The sequence below is a fragment of the Saimiri boliviensis genome, chromosome 8, assembly GCF_048565385.1.
Source record: "Saimiri boliviensis isolate mSaiBol1 chromosome 8, mSaiBol1.pri, whole genome shotgun sequence".
In the NCBI taxonomy this organism is placed as follows: domain Eukaryota; kingdom Metazoa; phylum Chordata; class Mammalia; order Primates; family Cebidae; genus Saimiri; species Saimiri boliviensis.
In genome coordinates this window covers 93251413-93271387 of record NC_133456.1, presented here as the reverse complement: position 1 = coordinate 93271387, position 19975 = coordinate 93251413, and the positions used below count along the sequence as shown (strand labels likewise).

The 19975-nt window shown below is 36.2% G+C and overlaps 1 protein-coding gene across 10 annotated transcripts in view; it reads left to right on the top strand.

Annotated features, from left to right (window-relative positions):
- Positions 1 to 19975, top strand: part of CNTN4 (contactin 4) — a 979069-nt gene that overhangs the window by 445066 nt on the left and 514028 nt on the right. For 2 of the 10 annotated variants that reach the window (XM_074404882.1, XM_074404884.1), the window contains one exon: positions 17828 to 17883. The exons of the other annotated variants lie outside the window; for them this stretch is intronic. The gene's annotated coding sequence lies outside the window, so the exon portion shown is untranslated. The remainder of the gene's footprint in view (positions 1 to 17827; positions 17884 to 19975) is intronic. 10 annotated transcript variants of the gene reach the window in all.

Genomic DNA, 19975 nt, shown 5'->3' with positions numbered 1-19975 from the left:
AAACTAGAAGATCAGAAAACAACTGATGATGCCTGTGTTGTATTTATGATGGGCTTTAAAAGAAACATGTCCACCCTTTGTGTTATCACTATATTGAACATACATTAATAGAATAGAAATAGAAATCATCATCATTAACACACATTAGTTCTATGAAGGATCACACCCAGGATGTATACATGGACATGCCGTAACATGCTCCAAAATAATTCTTTACAATTTATTTAGTTCTTCGCTGCTCTGGGAAACCTATATTTTGTCAATTACAGAAAATATATAGCTCAATGGCTACCATTAGTTTGAAAAATAACAGAGGCTATATTTTGACCTGAAAGGAACAGAACTCTAATGTTATTGCTGTTGTAATAAAGAACTAAGCACCTAACCCTATGCTTGAAAGAGTCACCGGGTGAAGACAGAGCTGTTCACTTAAGGCACTGAGATTCAGAAGCAACCTTTAAAAATCAAAGCCAGAGGAACCCCATTTAATAAACAATAATAGGGCATGCTTGAGAGGCAGTTGTGCAATCAAGTGTTTCTGTCTTAGTGTTTGTTCCACTTAGCCAGAGCTCTGCGCCACCTGGGATTTGGGCCCTGGGAAGGGATAACAGTGAATAAGGGTTTAGCTCGGGACTTTGCTGTACATTCATCTTTGGAGATACCAGAGGCCAGTTGTAGCTCACAGACTTCACAGCTTCATCGATTTTTAGCTTCCATAGGGATAATAGGTAGCCAAAACAAGACAATTTCATTGCTCCATCTCTGCCATTTCATTTCTCTTTCCTTAGTATGCATTTAGATTTTGCAGAGAGTTCATGGGACAGACAGAAAAAGAAAACGCTGTGCTGTGTTCACAAATGGTTCAAGACTGAATTAAGAATCACAATGGTATTTTCTCTATTGTTAATGTATTATTTAACTTTGTATTATACATTGAGTATTTAAGCTGTTTAAATGTTGTTTTACTTGCATATATCAAGACAAATATAATCTGGTGATTTCCACACAGTGGACTTCAAAGAAAAAATTTCAATCAAGACCTATCTTGTTATGAAGGTAAAGAAGCGACAAGCCTCGCTGTGGTAGACATTGAACTTTGCATATTTTGGATACATCTGTCCTCTTTTTTCCTCTGAGAACACACAAGAGAATCCTTATTGCTAATTTGTTAATTCAGAAACCTTTCTTAAGTTAGTTACATATTTTTATATATTCACACTTACAAATCAACAAGCTGATACTACCTATAATCCAAACAAATAAAATTAAATCTTTCCCAGACCGCACTTGCCAATATTCATGATTGCCCCATGACAGCCAGTGGTGTTTCTATATTTTACAATTATTCATGGATCAGGCTTAAGTATTTTGGTAAATGATGGAGACACACTCTCAGTGTCTTAGTCCTCCTTGTAGAACATGGGAAGAAAGACTGTTCTTATGCAATTATAAGAAGACTGTGGCCATCCAAGAATCCAAGTTTATTGTTAAACAAGCCTACTCTCACGAAAAATAGTTGAATAGAATATTGTCAGTCATCAAGAAATCAACAAATGTTTTAAACACCTTTAAAGTATACTGTGGTAGGCATTCTGATGGGATACCAAAAATCCGAGGAAACACTGTGGTTGAATAAAAACAGTATGAGTTTTTGTCCTCAAGAAACTCACAATTGGGAAAATAAAACAATGTATAGGATTCAGTTTCTTCCTGGGTCAGTTTTGGGAGATTGTATGTGTCCAGGAATTTATCCAGTTCTTCTAGATTTTCTAGTTTGTGTGCATTGAGGTGGTTATGGTAGTCTCTGAGGGTTCCTTCTATTTCTGTGCAGTCTAAATTTGTTTATTTGGAGTTCTCTCTCTTTTTTTTTTTAATTAGTCTAGCAGCCTATTTATCTTATTAATATTTTCAAAGAACCAATTCCTGGATTCATTGATCTTTTGTATGGTTTTTCACATCTCAGTTTCTTTCAGTTCAGCTCTGATTTTGGTTATTTCTTATCTTCTGCTAGTTATGCAGTTAGTTTGTTCTTTCTTCTCTGTTTCCTCTAGTTGTGACATTAGGTTGTTAATTTGAGGTCTTTCTGAATTTTTGATGTGGGTGTTTAGTGCTATAAACTTTTTTCTTTTGTCTTAGCTGTGTGCCAGAGATCATGGTATGTTGTATCTTTGTTCTTATTATTTTCAAAGAATTTCTTGATTTTTGCCTTTATTTCATTATCTACCCAAAAATCATTTAGCAACACGTTGTTTAATTTCCAGGTAATTGTATGGGTTTGAGCCATTTTCTTAGTGTTGATTTCTATTTTTGTTGTGCTGTAGTCTGAACATGTGGTTACTATGATTTTGGGTCTTTTGCATTTGCCTGAGGATTGTTTTATGTCCAATTGTGCGGTCAAATTTAGAATATGTGGCATGTAGAGATGAGAATATGTACTCTGTTGTTTTGGGATGAGGAGTTCTGTAGATGTCTTTTAGGTCCATTTGGTCAAGTATTGAGTTTAGGTCCTGAATATTTTTGTTGATTTTCTGCCTCACTTACCTGTCTAATGCTGTCAGTGGGGTGTTGAAGTCTCCCAATATTATTGTGTGGAAATATAAGTCTCTTCATAGGTCTCTAAGAACTTGCTTTATGAATCTAGGTGCCCTTTGTTGGTTGCATATATTTTTAGGGTAGTTAGGTCCTCTTACTGAATTGAACCCTTTACTGTTATGTAATGCCTTTCTTTGTCTTTTTAAAATTTTTGTTGGTATAAAGTCTGTTTTGTCTGAAATTAGGATAGCAACTTCTTTTTTTATTTTTTTATGCTTTCTATTGGCTGGGTACATTTTTTTTTCATCCCTTTATTTTGAGCCTATGGGTGTTATTGCATGTGAGGTGGGTCTCTCTTAAAGACAGCATATCATTGGGTCTTGCTTTCTTACCCAACTTGCCGCTCTATAGCTTTTAATTCCAAGGACATGAACAAACACTTTTCAAAAAAAATACATACTTGCAGCCAACAATCATATAAAAAATGTTCAACATCACTAATCATTACATAAATGCAAATCAAAATCACAATGAGATACCATCTCACGCCAGTCAAAATGGCTTTTATGAAAAAGTCAAAAAATAACAGATGCTAGTACAGTTGCAGGTTGAAAGGGAATACTTACACACTGCTGGTAGGAATGTAAATTAGTTCAGCCATTATGGAAAGCAGTGTGGTGATTTGTCAAAGAACTTAAAACGGAAGTAGCATTTGACCCAGCAATCCCATTACAGGTTATATGCCCAAAGAAATATGCATCATTCTGCCCTAAATACACATGCCTGCATATATTCATTGCAGCACTATTCACAATAGCAAAGACATGAAACCAACCTAAATGTTTATCAACAGTAGACTAGATAAAGAAAATGTTGTACTTATATATCATAGAATATTATGCAGCCCCCCCCCCAAAAAAAAAAAAAAAAAACAGAACAAGGTAATATCCTTTGCAGCAACATAGATGGAGCTAGAGGCCATCATCCTAAGCAAACTAATTGCAGCAACAGAACACTGAGTACTGACATTGCTACTGCATATTGTTACTTACAAGTGAACACATGGACACATAGAGGGGAAGAATAGACATGGGCCGGCTTCAGGGTGGAGAGTGTGACTGGGGGAGGATCAAAGAGCAAATAAAATGGGATAAAATGGATATTCAGAATGTCTTGCTACCTGACCATTACTTTAAAAAAGATACCTTTTCTTTCTTTTCGTGAAAACAAAAGTATTTGTCTTCACTGTCTACTCTATTAAGGAAAATAATTTTCTCAACATATAAATTAAGGCATAAATGTATTTAAGGTGAGCTAGGTATGTTTTTTTGGTGGTTGTTTTGTTTGTTTTGTTTTATTTTGTTTTAAGACAGAGTCTTGCTCTGTCATCAGGCTAGAGTGCAGTGTCCCTATCTCGGCTCATTGCAACCTCCACTTCCCAGGTTCAAGTGATTCTCCTGCCTCAGCCTCCCGAGTAGCTGGGACTATAGGCATGCACCACCACATCCAGCGAGTTTTTGTGTTTTTAGTAGAGATGTGGTTTCACCATGTTGGCCAGGATGGTCTCAATCTCTTGACCTCGTGATTTGACCACCTTGGACTCCCAAAGTACTGGGATTACAGTTGTGAGCCATTGAACCTGACCTAAGTCTTAAGATAAGTGAGGCCAGAGTAAAGGAGCACCAAGCCTCACTTAAATGGGTTCGTATATCTAGGCTGCAATCAGTTAAAACACATGGTACGTTTACAAACATAAAACAAAAAACAAGAACATCCAGGTGTTTCAGTAGAAACCAATAGAAAAGTGTTTTAGGAATGCTGGTGATCAGGGAAAATTCCAGAGAGCTCACAGAAAAACAATGTCAATCCTTTGGACTTTTAAAGAAATGATTAAAGAATAAGTTCTGGAAAATACAGATGTCAACAGAAACATTTCTCTGCCCTTGTAAATTAAGGAACATAGGTTTGGTACCTGCATAGTACAAGACAAAATTCTGATCATGTTGTGGAGGGGATGTAAAATTTAAAAACATAGGTACTCTACCTAACATTAAAGACCTTACATCCTAACTAAGGAACTAGTATGCAGTTATAAACTGGGATTTGACAAGTAGCACTGGAAAAAGGTGATTTATTATTCAGAGAAGTAGTAACTTCTCTGAAGTATCTGTGGACATCTAGAAATGTTATCTGTTTGGAAGGTGAGCTGGGTGTCAAAGAGAGGAGATTTTATTTTAAAAGGCAGGTATGGGGCAGAGGAAACTGTCAAAACAAAGCAATGCAGGCAAGACAATATGCAGCAAGCTACTGACTGGAAAAATCAATTTGATGGAACATGGTTGTATGCCAGGGAAATTGGAAGATGTGTTCAGAAGAGTCAGTGAAATTTGACTGCAGATGGTCTATAAGGAAGGCGAAGTGCTACAGCATGGTGAAGTGTTGAGTAAGGCATCTGGAGACTGGAGTTTCAGTCTGGTCTCTGTCACTTACTCACTGTGTTTCCTTGAGGACCATTTGATGTCCTTGGTAAGTATGTGTCTTACCTGGAATATGATGGTGTCCAAATGGAAGGCAGCATATTAACTCACAGTGATTCCATACGGCAAATTTTTCTTCCAGGTTTGGGGTAGATCACCAGGTTATTGTTTAAACACCACACAAAGTAATTGGCTTGAGTTTAGGAACCATGTCTTAAAAAATTGTTGTATCTTTAAAGAGAAGAATCATACTCAGCCTAGGGAAATACATTATTTAAGAGATATAAGAACTGAAGCCTCCCATGAGAATGGTAGACTGGATTTGTATGTCCCAACTAGCACTCATTCCAGTGCATGTAGTATCTACAGTGTTCTATCTCTGTAGGTATGTTTTCATGTACTTGTTTTTATTCTTTGTCACAGTACATATAGTTGAACTCACTTAAGTTAATATGTAAGATGCATTTGGGCCATCCATCTCAAGAACAAGAATATAGAAACAAAATTCTTTATTTTAAAACTCTAGTTAAAGAACTGCCTTGAAATAAATATCAAAATTCCAATAACAACATTGGTTTCTAAAAGGAGCCTAAAGGCATTCAACAGTGTGTCCTAAGGGATCAAATGTCAAATATGATGGTTACTAACACACAGGGAGAAAGGAACCAGAGCCGGAAACCAGTAACAGTATCTTCCAGTATTTGGGGGGAAGATGGAGGCTGTAAAGGATGAGAAAGAGAAAAGCATATGAAAACTGGGTTTCAAACTGAATTATGAAAACAGAGGAAATATTTATTTCTGTAAATATATCACCAAAAGTTACTATTAACTGAATTATTTCTTTTCATTTTATTATTTTCTGTTAAACTGATCAAACAGGTTGATTGTAGCCACTTATAAAATAATGTTGAATATGTCCTAAACCAAACCAATAGATGAGTTAGTTTAATTATATGCATTTACAACTGAAAAAACACAAAAGGGTCATTTTTACCAGGTGTTAAAGCTGTGTGTCTTCCATAACTCCCAAATTGGCCTAAAAAATGTTATCTGAATAATCAATGTACAGTATATGAATTGATATCTCAGATAATCTATATCACAAACATTGTTCAGCTCTATTCCTGTCTGATCAAAATTAATCTTTATAATGAAGTACCTTAGGTATTTTAGGATACCAGTGTGATTTGTTTTTCAAGTTATTGAATAAAAATTCAGTTGTCTTCACTAAAATTTCAGGTATGTTTAGTGTTTTAATAAATTCTCTATCCAAATAAGGTATTTAAAGGTATTAGTTTCAGATTTCCTTTTGGTAAACGTTATGTGTAAGTTTTAACTTGCCAGTTTTATAATATATATTAATTTCTAAACAGGATTTAGAGCAAAAAAATCCGAACATACTTTGCTTAGTCCAGGTTTCACTTTAGAAAGTACCACTGGTCAGCTCCGTGATACTTTTTCCACTTTGTGGGATGTTTCATCTTGCAACAAATTACGATTTTGAGAAACACATTAGCAGTGAGGCCAGTTGATTTTAGGTAAACCCCTGTCGTACCCAGAGGAAACTTTTAAATTAAATCTTGAGAAAAGAAAAAAAAATTGCTAAAAATTAAGAATTGGCAAACTTTCTTGTAAATAGGTAGGTAGTAAATATTTTCTTTTTATTTTATGGGCCATATGATTTTTCTCACACTACTCGCCTCTGCTATCGTATCACAAAAGCAGTCACAGGCAATGCCGAAATAAGCAAACACTGATGCATTCCAGTATTACTTACAAAAACAGATGTTAGACTTTTGGCCTTAGGATCTGGGATTTGGCCTTTAGGCCATAATTTGTAAGGGATTTGGCCAAAGCTCATAGTTTGCTAGTCTTTGCTAAACATGACAGGGGTCCCAGATGAGGTCCCAAAATGAATTCTGAAGAAACTTTGTCCCATGGATGAAAAGGTAAATTTAGGAAACACTATATAGAATACCTCTCTTCTTACACACTGAAATTCAGTGCCATCTTATTAAAAGCTATAAGACATCTCACAATAAAGTCATCTGTCTGTGTTAGCTAACTCCACTACCCAAAACACTTGTGACCTTGAAATTCTTTTTGTCATATCAGATATATTTGGGTATCTGTGATTTAGAAACAAGTTTCCAAACTCATAATTTGGGTATCTATTTAGATTGTCATATGCATATCTTTATTGAAATATCTTTCTAAATCCCTGAGTCAACTTCATGAGTCGCTTGTCCACAAAGGTAACCAGGATAAATATTAACGTTCTTAAATGGTTCTGAATAATTTTCTGATTAGTTCTTCCTTAGGTTCTGCACATTAATTCCTGCCAGCAATTTGAGCTGTTGGTCTTACTCTGCTTTTTCCTCAGTAATTACATCCATTATAGTTTAAATGAGTTCAACATGAATTTACCATGTATGATATTTTCTAAGCACACTGATTAATGAATGAGAGAGACTTTGCCTTTCCCTTTAAGGCATTGATAGTAACTAAGGCATAAAGACAAAGGTTAGAATATTATATGCTGGATTCTGGATATTTGACAGCATCTAGAATCCAGCATACAACATATGAGAAGTACTAAACCATTATTATGAGATCAGAGAAAGCTTTTAGCTCACGTTCATTCATCTAAGCTACAAATTTTAAGGTAATCACAGAGGGGAAGAGACAGAGGAACAGCAGGTACAAAGTAAGGAAACAAGATTGCCTGATGTATCAAGCCAACACATAGTATGACTGTAATGTAGATTTATGCTGCAGAGATTAGTGAGATTTGGATTAAGCAGGTCTTTACTTACTTCGTAAAAGTATATTATGCTGGTGGAAAGTTGGAGGCTTGATCAGAGTTGTATTATGGTAATACAGCTATGGGTGGAGTATAGAGAATGGCCTGGAGGGGCAGGCTACTCAGAAGTGAGAATTTCTTTTCTTTTTTAATTGTACTTTAAGTTCTAGGGTATACGTGCAGATCTTGCAGGATTGTTGCATAGGTACACACATGCCATGGTGATTTGCTGTCTCTATCCCCCGTCACCTACATCAGGCATTTCTCCCAGTGTTATCCCTCCCCAACCTCCCAGCTCCCTGCTGGCCCTCCCCTAGCTCCCCACCCCCCAACAAACCCCAGTGTGTGATGTTCCCTCACACACTGTACCCCTGTGTTCTCACTGTTCAATATTCACCTATAAGTGAGAACATGCAGTGTTTGGTTTTCTGTTCTTGTGTCAGTTTGCTGAGCATGATGGTTTCCAGATTCATCCATGTCACTAAAAAGGACGTGAACTCACTGAGAATTTCTTAAACTGTTATGAAGCTTTCTCAGAAAATCTGCCGTGGGTAACCTGTTATCCCAGGTTCATCTCTTAGACAAGTAAGGTCCTCTCAAGATTGCTACCTTATGACAAGAAACCAAGAGCTACGTGTTTTTTGTTTGTTTGTTTGTTTGTTTGTTTCTTGAAACCAGCTGTTTGCTAGTGTAAACATTGGACTGTCTTTCCAGCTGGGTGCGGTGGCTCACATCTATAATTTCAGCACTTTGGGAGGCTGAGGCGGGCAGATCATGAGGACAGGATTTCAAGACCAGCCTGCCCAACATGGTGAAACCCTGTCTCTAATAAAAATGCGTAAATTAGCTGGGCGTGGTGATACACACCTGTAAGCCCAATTACTCAGGAAGCTGAGGCATGAGAATCACTTAAACTGGGATCCAAGTGGCAGAGGTTGCAGTGAGCAGAGACCATGCCACTGTACTCCAACCTGGGCTACAGAGCATGATTCCATGACAAAAACAAAACAAAACAAAAAGCTGTCTTTCCATTTGGGGGATACTGGAAAAATTATCAAGAGTGCATAATTTTAGAGTTTTTTTTTAACTTCAAATGAGGCTTTATTATATATTTATAGCAAAACAAAAATTGACACCAAGAGGCTATCCTGAGTTTTATACCTGAAGGCAAACCTGGGCATTTTCTTTGACAAGAGCAATTAACCAAGAAGAGCCTCACCTTAAGGTCTGTTTTAAGATAGCAGAACTGGTGGACATATAAATATACAAACATTTAATTACACCCCCGGCCTGTTTCTTGTGAACCTGTATGGTTTACTTACAAATGCATGAGATATTTTATGAAGCTATCCTCAATCAGAATTCAGCATAATGCTGTGTTTACCATATATGAAATATGCACACTTTATCCAGTCTAGCTACTGCAGCACTTAAACAGATGTGAAATAGGTTTCTTCTAAGCCTTTTTCTTCTACAGAACAAATCCTGCTGTTAACAGCTGGGCCCTGGTAAATTTTATATATCTGCACATACAAGCACACATACACACGCAAACGTATATGCATAATATCACATTAAATATATGTCTATTTTATATATATATATTATTTGGAAATGTGATTTCTGTATTTTTCCTGTATTCTAACCATATGAGGAATGTCTACTCAACATTGCTTAGAAACACAACTTCTGAAGTCCAAAGTTAAGGATGTGGATAGTTTTTAATTAGTGGCTGTTGTGGTTGTTGGTAGAGGGTCAGATGTTAAAAAGAAATGGGACAGAGTTTTTTTTTTCTAAACTTGAAGATGCTGTCTTGAAACCTGCAGCTAAGATACAGTAAGGGAGTGGCTGATAGGCAAGAAAAGAGAAACTGTGTGTAGGCATGGATCTTTAACAAATCATTACATTGAATTTTCCTGAAGTAACTTAAACTATTTATGTTTTCCTTTGTCCTTTGCCAGATCTCTGAAATAGCCTTAGTCTCAAAATTCATGTTATCACCAATTAGGATTCTGTCCTCAGATTTTTTTCTGTAGATGATTCAACTATTTTTTAGTTTCCACAGATCACTAAAATTACTACAGTTTCTCCTACCAATAGCCTAGACTGCTAATTCAAGGAGGAAATTTGATGTCAGGAAACGACATAAACAAAAGCAAAAATGTTGTGTTAACAGTTATTCCCACTTTTATATTTTTGCCTTTCTTTACATAGATCTCACATTGCATTGCAAGGAACTTACACTAGTAGTAAATAAGAAATTTAGGGGAAACCTGCATGCTGCATTTTTAGCATACATGAAGTACAAAATCCTGGCTTTGTTTTTCTTCATGAATATGCATGATAACCTTGGTTCTTTTCATACCTAAGTTTGATTTATTCAGCATTCTAATTCTAATTAAATTATAGCAAAGTAACATCATTGATTATATTAATTACATCTTGGGAATTCAGAATTTATTTTTTTCACATAATTTTTTTCTGTGACTATCTTGTCTTCTGTGGGTAAACTTTTATGATTCTTGAACTTTTTCTGGAAATGATGCTGCAAACTATAAATATAATATCTGCAATGGCATGTTGTATGTACATGTCTTTCCAGGAGGATAGCTCCACTGATGTAAAAACAAAAAGATATTTAAAAGTCTGATTTTCAGACTAGGATATTATTTATGTAGCATTGGCTTTATTTTAAAATAATTATATACTTGCAGAAAAGTTGCAAAAATGTCAACGTTTCCATATGCCCTTCACTCTGATTCTACTACTGTTAATTTCATACATAAGTATAGTATGATTAATGTCATACTATCGTACATAAGTATAGTTCAGTTTAATGTCAGGAAAGTGACATCGGTATAACACGTTAACTAAATAACAGACATTATTAGGAGTTTACCAGTTTTTCCATAATGTCCAGGCTGCAGTCCACAATCTCGCAATGTTTATTGCATTCATTTCTCCTTACTCGCCTTGAGTCTGTGCCAGCTCCTAAGCCTTTGCCTGCCTTTTGAGATCCAGGCACTTTTAAAAACTACTAGTCAATTATGTTGTAGAATGTTACTCAGTTGTCTTCTGTTTACTCATTATTTTATCAAGATCATGCATTGCTGGCAAGATACCACAGAAGAGTATTGTGTCCCTCTCAGTGCTCCCTATCAAAGAGCACATGAGACCAGTGTCTTATCATCAGTGATACTAATTTTAACTATTTGATTAATATGGAGTCTACTGAGTTTTCCCACCCTGATATTAGTATTTTCCCACATTAACTTTAGACGACGACATATAAATTCTTAATCTCCTAAATATGATGTACTCAATATTATCTCTTGTGCCTCAGTTTCCCTTTCTAAAAAGTATTATACTGTAACACTAACCCTCATCTCAATGAGTGTAGTAAGAATTAATGTGCTGTCCTTTGGAGATTTTTGGATAAAAGTCACTATATAACTGGAAATGATCACTCTATCTCATTTTAAAGAAGAATATAAATAGAATGGTTAAAAGTAGATTGGCAGCATGTACTCATTTCACACCCAGAACTACAGAGACATCTGCTATATATGTGACAGCCCAGGCCTGAAATCTGGTTCTCTCAGAACCAGTTAGTGTTTGCCCGATTTGGCCTAAGTCAGCCTGATTAAACAAAGAACACATTTATCACTTGCTCTCTAACAGGCTATTATACTAACTAGATGGATAACCACCCACTGATAAGAACAATAAATAACTTTACAAAAACGATCACATTCATAGCTTCTGCTGTTCATGTAAGAGGGAAAAAAGTCCCTTGACATACTAAGGATTCTGGATCCATGTGCTGTAATTCTGTCCTATTAGTTTGTGTCTGATAACAAAGTATCCCCACCATTGCAGATAACGGCAAACTTTGCAAAGTGATTTACTGGCTTTCTACTCTATTTTTATTTTTGAATGTCACTCCTGTCAGCCCTCACATAATACATTGGGAGGAAATTGGCCACTTACAGATCTAGAGGTAAGTAGGTAGGGAAAGGTGTACTAAAGAAATAAGTGACTCAGCTAAACCTCCAAGCCCCACTTTCCTCTTTGACAAATGGAAATAATCATATGTCTACCTCCTCAAGTTATAGTAAGCATTTAGTCATCTGTCTAAAACCTTTGTATTGGAACTGACCCGTAGGAAATCCTCATGAAAAGAAAACCCAGCTTGTCATTTTTATCACTTTATCATCTTTCATGCCTGAGACCCAGATTTGGGTGGAAAAAACAAGAAAACGGAGGTGAGGCTTGCATAAATAATTTGGTTTAATTTGCAGGAAGCTTCTGAAAACGATTTTATACCAACTAATAATTCAGTAGCATTTGTCAAATGATATGGAAATATCCCACCAACTGCATGTAGTCGTGGACTAAAACACGATGATACGAGGTGTACTTCTGCTCTTCAAAAGTACATATTCATAGACAAATAAACCTAGAAAATGCAGAAGAGTGCAAGCTCTATGATAGCAGCACTCAACTTTACCATGATACTCAGTGCTTATTGGTACTATATCTGACATACTGCATATGTCCAAAAAATATTTTCAGATGAATGTTCTAATCTAATATTTAGCTATAAATATATAATGGCACAGGATCTTGAACACACAGTTTATCATTACATGAGATGGGAGATACCATATTACAGCTTAGCTAAAAAGTAGGGTGGCTTCCTGTTCCAACTTCCACTTATTTTATTATTATTCTTCTTTTCTTCTTTTTTTAAAGATGGGGTCCTACTCCCATCAACCAGGCTGGAGTGCAGTGACACAATTATGGCTCACTGCAGCCTCAATTTCCCAGGCTCAGGCGATTCTCCCACCTCAGCCTCCTAAGTATCTGGGACTGCAGGAGTGCACTATCACACCCAGCTAATTGTTTGTATTTTTAGTAGAGATGGAGTTTCACCACCTTACTCAGGCTGGTCTCAAAATTTCTGGGCTCAGATAATCCACCTGCTTTGGCTTCCCAAAATTTTTAGATTACAAATGTGAGCCACCATCCATGGCCAACTCCACTTATTTTAAGAGAGTGAATTCTGAGTTCCTTCTTAGTAAAACAAGGCTTATATTAAGATCATGTTGCTTATGTTGCTTTTGCATTATTGTGGCGACCATTTTACTTGCATTATCTTATATACTTCTCTATAAACTTATGAAGTAGACTCACTATCTCCATTTTATGATGTAAAATTGGAGGGTCAGAAATAACTTGCCTAAAACAATACAAATTTAAGACTTCAACTTAAGTCTGTCTGCAAAGACCATTTATATTTTGAACTGATATTGTTGCATTTGTCCATTGTTGCAGCCCTCTTAGAGTATTATATTGTCATCCCTCCCCATATAATAAAATAATCTCCATGAGGGCAGACTCTATCTTATTCATTGCCATGTCATACTGCGTATCAGTTACTAAAAGTTCCGTCACTAATGTAAGTTAGAAATAGAGTGTCATAGTCAATTTTATTTAACCCCCTATTTTGGTAGAGCCCATTATAAGGCTTTTTATGTTTGAAATCTTATTTCTGCTTCTGATTAAGGAGATATAGACTCCCTTTAAGGCTACCAGTTATCTGATTTTCTGATTTGACTGTCCAAGCAATCGGCAAGCTGTGCATAATGATGAATGTACTGGTAAGCTTCCCCAGTTAGCGTATCCAAGTAAAAGCCCTGAAAGTCACACGGTTCTTTCTACTTTAAATCTGACACCTAATATATTAGGTATTAGAGTGTTTTGTGCTTACCTTTAGCTCTTCTTTAGTGTAGGTGATTAAAAAATGCCTGTTGCTGTCTGTATGTGCAGCATGCTTCATTAACAGTGATTTATTTGGGAGGTTAGCAGAATTGGCACTCTGCAGCACACCAGAGGGCAGAAGGAAAACAAACGTGAGATGATTGCTAAGAAATCTTTCTTTCCTGCTCTGGTGATAGGAGCTTAAAAAGGGTTTGCAAAGTTTACTTCCCAGTACCCAGAAAGCATGGGTAAGAGTAGGGTTACTGGGGGTTGTAATTTCTCCCAAGTCCCTTTCATCCACTCTCCTCTAATGAGCAGTGGGGAATCCAAGGGGTCATGGATTTCCACCTTTGGCACAATGTGCTCCCTGTATTTGTAGCCTCCCAGAACCAGATCCTTCCACTGCTTGCCTCTCTTGTTTTTTTCAGCAAGTTTGCTGACTCAAAACCATAGTCAACTTTTTCTAACAGAATCCAATTGTATGAACTGTCTCTCATATTCCTTTCAACAACCCTGTAACTTCACTGTCACTTTACCAAACAGGAAAATGAGGCTAACAGAGGTTAAATGACTTGCCCAAGAACAACAGCTAAATGGTAGAGCTGGGATTTAATCCTGGCTTGTGTGATTCTAAAGCCAGTGATCTCAACTGCCATAGGGAAACAAAGGAATATTTTACTTGCAACCTGTATTGATTTTGTCGTGTCTACTTAAAATGCCATGTTGAAAGGATTCTGGGGCTGCCCTTGGGCTAAGCAGCAAAGAGTGCTATAGTTAATTAGCATTGTTTTCTGTAGGAGTGGGAAGGAGGAGTGGAGGTGCCATGTATTTTCCGCGTCTTGAACTATGATCTAGTTTTGTTCTTGTTTTAATTGTAATGAGAGTGTAATAACATGGGAATGACATTGTAAAGAAAGGAGAAATATCTGAGGAGCTGTCTAAATGTGAGATGAAAACAACACATATTTTATAGAAACTACAGTTGCCTGCTGTTCTAATAATAAGGCTACATTTAACTATTTGGGAGAAATTCAACGGTGTTTAAGTATCTGTAGTCCTAAATCAAACTTTCAGAGTTCATTTATTTTGAATAATCTCAACTTTTCTTTTAGATTCAGAGTGTACATATGTGGGTTTGTTATATATTGTGTGATGCTGAAATTAAGGGTATGAATGATCCTGTCACCCAAGTAGTGAGCATAGTACCCAATAAGCAATTTTCATCACTTCCTCCCCTCCCTCTCTCCTTGTTCTAGTAGTCTGCAGTGTCTATTGTTTCCATCTTTATGTCCCTAGATATGCAATATTTAGCTCCCACTTGTAAGTGAGGTCATGCAGGGTTTTTTTTTTTCTATTCCTGCATTAATTTGCTTAGGATAATGGCCTCCAGTACATCCATGTTGCTGCAAAGAACATGATTTCATTCATTTTTATAGCTGCATAGTATTCCATGATGTGTATGTACCACATTTTGTTTATCTAATCCACCATTGATGGGCACCTAAGTTGATTCTATGACCATTAATAGTACCGAGTCTTTTTTGGTAGAACTATTTATTTTTCTTTCCTTCTTGTTTTTGAGACAGGGTCTTGCACTGTCACCCATGCTAAAGCACAGTGCACAGCCTTGGCTCTTTGCAGCCTCCAAATAGTGAGCTCAAACAATCCTCCCACCTTAGCCTCACAAGTAACTGGGACTACAGGAAGGAGCCACTATGCCTGGCTAACTTTTCAAATTTTTTTTGTAGAGATGGTACCCCACTGTATTGCCCAGGCTGGTCTCAAAGTCCTGGACCAAAACAGTCTTTCTACCCCAGCTTCTAAAAGGCGGAGATTACAGGTGTGAGCCACTGTGCCCAGCCCTATTTATTTTCCTCTGGGTATATACCTAGTAATAGGATTTCTGGATCAAATGGTAGTTCTGTTTTAAGTTCTTTAAGAAATCTCCAAACTGCTTTCCACAGTGGCTGAACTAATTTACATTTTCACCAGTATTTTATAAGCATTCTGTGGGTTCATTTTGGGAGCAATAGAAATATTCTACATCATGATGGTGATAGTGGTTGTTTGACTGTGTAAGTTTTTGAAATCTCATCAAACTATACATAAAAAGAATGCATGTCAGTGCATAAAATATACAATAAACTTGGAGGGAAATCAGAGAAATCCTATCTATTACTTATTAACTCTAATTTAGTTAACCCATAAAATGAAAATAATATTGTTGTCTACCTTCAAGGTTGTTTCAAAGATTATATGAGTTAATACATAATACAGAGACTACTATGTAGTAAGTGCTCTGTAAATGGTATCTATTGTTTGTCATTTCCCCAGTTGTTTTGTACTATATTTTACCATTACATTATCCGCAGCGTGGTTTACCAGTTAACATACACTTTTATGTTGCTGATTTACTACATTGTACTGTATACTCTCACAAATGCATAAGCTTCATATGTATGGATAATTGTGAAAAAATTATAGCTGTGAAACATGGCTCTTCTGTTTTTAACAAAACAATATTAGAAGACCAGAACCTTTTTAATCTGTTTTTCAACTGAATTGTTTAAGTATTAAATATCTATATGTCCTAAATAAATAATGCTTATTAAAACTGATGGATTATAAGGTGTGTTTGAAAATATTGAAAGCATTACCTATGATAGAATGTTTACGAAGAATTTATGGTTTATACTTAGAAACTTGTTATTAAAGAGGAAATTATTAACTCAGAAAAAAAAAACAAGTACTATTTAAAAAAAAAAAGGAAATAGGGCCGGGCGCGGTGGCTCAAGCCTGTAATCCCAGCACTTTGGGAGGCCGAGGCAGGTGGATCACATGGTCAGGAGATCGAGACCATTCTGGTCAACATGGTGAAACCCCGTCTCTACTAAAAGTACAAAAAATTAGCTGGGCGTGGTGGGGCGTGCCTGTAATCCCAGCTACTCAGGAGGCTGAGGCAGGAGAATTGCCTGAACCCAGGAGGTGGAGGTTACCGTGAGCCGAGATCGCGCCATTGTACTCCAGACTGGGTAACAAGAATGAAACTCCATCTCAAAAAAAAAAAAAAAAAGGAAATAAAAATAAAAGCAGTATACTCTCAAGCTCAGCTAACAAATAACCAAATTATGTTCTATAACTAAGTTTGGACAACAGTGAAGCAAGGCATTCTTGTTTTTGTGTACTCATGTCTGTCATTGGGAGTGATTATGTAAGAGAGCAGAATATCATCGTTCATAACAGAAATTAATAATACATAAGACAAAAACATCAAGAAATAGTAGTATAAACATGTTATTTTTTCAAATTATTATTGAACTACTTACCAGAAAAGCAGCTTGTTGCCCCTTCACAATATTTCCCTCAGGCTAACTGCTAGTATTTAAGCTATGTTTAAACATTCCCTCAATAAAAGTAAAAATTAAATAAAACTTTTAAAAGAATTATGATAAGTGGTTACTTAGTGAAGGCTGTGGGATAGTGGATATGGACTTGTGGCTTGGGATTAAATTTTCAGTAACAGTGTAATACATAGAATTTAAAAGCAATATATCAGAGGCAACTGTGATGAATGGGAAAATGATATAATCCAGAAAATTGTTACAAGCCTCAAATGGCTCTGGGGATGACAAAAACATAGTCACTACTTCATTTAACTACTTAAATATCTTTGTCATATATAACCTCTTCTTATAGAATAAAGTAATTAAAAGTTTCAAGAATCTTTAAAAACAATCTGGCCCACTCCTCTCTTCTATTCCTGAAGAAACTTAACCAGCAAGCAAATAACAGCACTGAGCCTGGAACCCAATTATTCTGAATCTTATGCCAGTGATCTTTTTAAATATCATTGTGATTATTGAGGTTACTACACTTTTTTGAAAAAGGATCTCTCAGTAGCAAAAAATAAAGGTCCAACATCAAAGTAGAATAAGGTTTTCTATAAGGGGAAAGTATATTGAGAAATTGGTAGTAGGTATATACTTCAAGAAATTTCAATGAAAGACTTCTCCAAATTAATCTGCATAACTGTGGACTCTCAGACTATGTAAGAGATCCTTCAGCAAGTTAAGGATGTAAGTAAGTTAGGATGTTCAGTAAGTAAGATGATACATTAGCTACATGGTTTTTATTCCAGAGGATTTATCCCTAATATAATCATTATATTTATGGTTAGAATCATCACAAGTAGAAAGTCTTTTAAAATGGGGAGCAACTGTATGCCTTAGCTGACCTTTCATTGTTCCTCAAGGTCCTCTTAAATGTGGTCTTATGATGGAAATGGTGTCTAAATCGGCCATTGGGTAGGTGAGTATGTTCTAAATAAGGGATTTCCCCTTATACATGTCTGCCTCTTGTTTAATAGATGTAGCTTCCCAAATATATTATCCAGGTCCCTTATGTCGTCTTTTCTTTTTCACTGTTCTATTCACATTTTCGGATGCTTGAGACAAATAATCCAGTGAGAGAAACCAAGCAACACGCATTTTCCCACCATTCCTGGCAGACTACTTACTCCAATCTCCAGTGAAGTAGGAAAGACATCACCTGTAGGAATGAAAATCTGTTTTTACTGCTAGATACAGTATAAAGCTGGTAGAAGGAGAAAATCCAGCAAGTTAATTTAATTGACTGAAGTGATAATGAATTTTCATTATCTAAGGATAACCTATATGCTAGCTACCATAATCACAGGAAGTATAGATGATCTGTAGTGCTCTTTTGACATACCAACTTAAACTATCTTGCATGGTCAATAATCTTTTCTTATCCAATAGAGTTTTAATATCCTTGTGGGGAGAAACCTTGACCCAAAACTCTATATTTTACATTTTACCAATTAAATAATGGGCACTCAGCAAATATCTATTGACTGATTGAACATTAAGATTTGACTGTATGCCATTTTCCTCTGAAGTTATTGGCATATTGCTTTCTGAGGAAGCCTGTTTTCTCTCTTTCTTTCATTTCTGTTCCCCGCTTCCTTACCATTGTGATTGACTATACCCCTCATTAGCTAACTGTAGAGTTAGGAAACTCTCAACTCTACAAATGGGAACTAGGGATGATCTGTTTTAGAAAATCTCTGCCTTAAGAAGGGTAGCATTCCAGGTAATAATTAGCAAGAAAACAAATGTTTGTTGTTCTTCACTTAGAGGAAAGAAACTTATTAACAGTTATGCTATCACAAAGGACTTCTGAATTAACGCTAGTGAAACGTAGCCTTCTGACAAAGTCTCAGCTCTGAAATCTGTGCTATCCTTTACATTACAAATATTACAGATTATGCACCTTAGCTTACTGGCGTATGGCTTTGCTTCTGCAGAAGGACAACATGAAAAGTTCGAGAGAAAAGAATTATCATCAGAACATTATGTCACACTTTAGAACATACGTTACTTTTAGAAAGGAGTTCATTACCTTTAGAAACAAGTTCAGTATTTGAAGTGTGAAGACATAGATTTAAATACTGGCTCTGTTGATTTCTAGATATTTAACCTTGGATAAGTTTCATAGCCTCTCATATTCTGATTTCCAAGTTGTAATTTTATAGAGGATGAAGATGCCTGACTCCCAGCCATGTTATAAAGATTAAATGAGAAGTGAACGTAAGATCACATGATAGGTCCACAAAATAAAGCTATCTTTATTCTTTCCTTTACATATCAGCTATTGATTGGCTGCTTGTTCTGGTGGTTCACTATTCTATGTGGCTTTTAAACATCAATCGAAAATATAAAAATTTCTACCTTCATAGAGTTAAAAATCTATTTGGCGGGGTCCAGAAGGTGGAATTTGAATATAAGTTTAAATGATGATAGTTAATACTCACATACAAAACAAACCAGTTGACCTTCACAGTACACTTGTGAGAAAGATAGGGCTTCTGGCATGATCCCTAACCTACAAACAAACAAACATGTTTACAGAGGTTAAGTGGCTTTCCCAAAGTTAGATAATTTGTGGTAAATCCAGGAAGAGCTCAGTGTGCATGAATCCACATTTTCCCACTCTGTCTTCCTGCCATGAGGCCTTGAAAAACATATTTTATTGGAATTATACTTAGTAATTAGAGATGTAGTTAACTTGCTAACCAGAGGAGAAAAGCAAAATGGTAAATATATGTATTGTGTTCCTTGGGGGATTGCATTTTAAGCAGATCTTCATACAGAAAAATCAAACCTGTTTAGGTCCTTCTCCCGTTGAAAGTCATTCTCACCCTCGTCATAGCCTTCAGAATCAAGTCTAGAATCTTTAATATGCATTCAAAGATGACAAGAGACAAGGCTCGTGATTTACCTTCTAGCCTCTTTCCCCCTCAGCCCGTAACTCCCAAACTCAGGCTGTGCTGTGCTTTCTTTAACAAGGATAGTTAGGAGGTTTCTTTGCGCCAGTACCT